General features: G+C 34.1%; 1 protein-coding gene across 1 annotated transcript in view; it reads left to right on the top strand.

Annotated features, from left to right (window-relative positions):
* The window catches only part of LOC119594840 (SHC SH2 domain-binding protein 1-like), a 79,152-nt gene that overhangs the window by 35,525 nt on the left and 41,196 nt on the right, over positions 1–2,431 (top strand). The window lies entirely within an intron of this gene.

The following is a 2,431-nucleotide window of genomic DNA, read 5'->3' as shown; positions in this document are numbered from 1 at the left end:
GGGGGGTTCTGCAGCATAATTTCAATATGTTTGGATAATAGAGAGTGAAAAGAATCCATTGATACCAAAATCATTGTGATCAGTTATGCAGAGATGTTGTATATAATTACCTAAATCATTATACAACAATCCTATTAGCCAATGTTACAGTTCATTATTTTATGGTACCAACTGAGTTTAGCACTGTAGCTTAGGGCTACATCAATGCTGGTATGGGTCCAGTTTCATAGAGCCATCTTTTACATAGAAAAAATATATGCAAACGATAGAGCAAATAAATCTTAGAAACTTATCTTCTATGTACTTCTGTCACATCTCAATATTTTAAGTATCACCATCCGATATCCTTTCCTACTTTTTTGTAAACAAAACGATGATGCCGTTTTATTTTGTTAATTTTCTTGTAATATCTTAATTTCATGCATAGATAAATCCTGCATGAACTTACATGAAGGAGAATTTGTTTCTGCACAGAAGGCTATGACAATACAAGTGTAATACCATGATAATAATGAGTATTTACAGTAACTAATACATTTCTTACTCTGCGCAAATCAATGTGTCTGGCCCACATTATCGATAATGAGCATGAAGAAATGAGCAGGAATTTTAAATGTCTGCTACTTTTAGAGAATTTTACTGTTTATATTATATGTAACCATCAGTGCTGATTATAGCCTTTCTTATTCGGAAGTAACACATTCAGATTTCATTAAATACACCACCAATATAACAGCGATAGAGAGTGCAGGTGAGTTAATTGTCTTTGAGGATATTGAAGATGACAGGAATCATGATGGTGGTGCTCGACACTTACTGCGTGGCAGACATGGTCATCACCTAATAAATTAAATTATCCAAAATTTATCACAGCAAAAGCTGATATGCAAACCATGCATTAAAGGATCATGGGTATGCTCAACATTTGATAAACCTGTATATTCATACTCAAAACATGGAAACCTCTGGCTTTACCGTAAGGAGAGGATGAAGAGGATGTAAGGAGACGATAAACATGAGCTATATTTATATCATCTCAGGTATTGTTTGTGTATTAAGCAAAAATAAGAATAACTCCTCCACAATATTTTATTCTAAGGGTGTTGCCCATACCCTCTTCAGATGGGAAAGAGAAAGCCCTACCCCTGCCTGCCCCAATTCCTTTTGATAAGATCGTTCTTCAGAGAGTGATGTGGGGTAAGAGTTTACAAGAAATTAATTTCTATAGGGTATTCATTAAAACATTATTTCAAAAGCTCTACTGAAAGCATACTAAACAATATTGATATCTTAACATGCACCTAGCACCTAAAATGACACTAATAAATGTTTCACAAGTGAACATTTAAGAAATAGACACCATGTATAATGACTAGTTACTGGTAAATTATATTGTTTAGCAAACAGCAACAACCAATCACAACTCCTTTTTTAAGGAAAGTCCTGCCCTCACCCACAGAAAATGTTCAGTGTGTGTCTGGTCTCTGTCAAAGCAAGTGTACATGTGAAAAAGTATTACATTGAAGGCTGGCTCAGTTTTACAAATCGTGAAATACACCAGCCCCTGGAAATACTACCATGTTGAAGACGTTTTATGGTGAAACATAATAACGGAGTCGCGACGAAATAAGGTATGTACAATTTAAGGAACATGTAACGAGAACCAGCCAAGTCTCCATATTTATTGCACAAAATAAATTTCAAGTAATAAGCAAATTTATGCAATAAAATACCCTTACTTCTAATTGGACAATAATACATAGAGTACTTAAAAGAATTATTTCAAATTTGGCTATTGCAAACGACCACAATTGAATGATTGGGTGTGCCATCGCAGCACGCGACAAAATCGGGCTAAAGATTTCGTAGTTATGTGGGATGGGCAATAATTTTAAGCTGCGTGGTATGAAGTACCGCCACAGCTCTTTAAGTATTTTGCGCTCAAGCAAAATTCCATCTTGCATTTTAAGACATATATAAGAATTGAACTGTTACCATATTTAATGATAATCATTACTAAGGTTTGCAAGCTCTGTTACTAAAATGTGTTCAAAGTTTGTTGTTTGAGAATGACATCAGTCTTTTCTGACCAATCACAACTTTTTTTGCCTTCATCCACAGAAAATGTTCTTTGTGTGTCTGGTGTCTATCAAAGCAAGTGTACTTATGAAAAAATATTATAGTGAAGGCTGGCTCAGTTTTATAAATCGTGAAATACACAGCCCCTGGAAATACCAACACGTTGAGGGCAACGTTTTATGGTAAAACATAATAACAGAGTCACAACATAATAAAGTTTGTACAATTTAAGGAACATACAACGAGAACAGGCAAAATCTCCATATTTATAGCACAAAGTAAATTTCAATTAATAAGCAAATTTATGCAATAAAAAAAACTTAATTCTAATAGGACAATTATACATTCAGTA

The sequence above is a fragment of the Penaeus monodon genome, chromosome 34, assembly GCF_015228065.2.
Source record: "Penaeus monodon isolate SGIC_2016 chromosome 34, NSTDA_Pmon_1, whole genome shotgun sequence".
NCBI classification, from domain to species: Eukaryota; Metazoa; Arthropoda; class Malacostraca; order Decapoda; family Penaeidae; genus Penaeus; species Penaeus monodon.
Note: the sequence above shows the minus strand (reverse complement) of the source record. Positions and strands in the feature narration are given on the sequence as shown.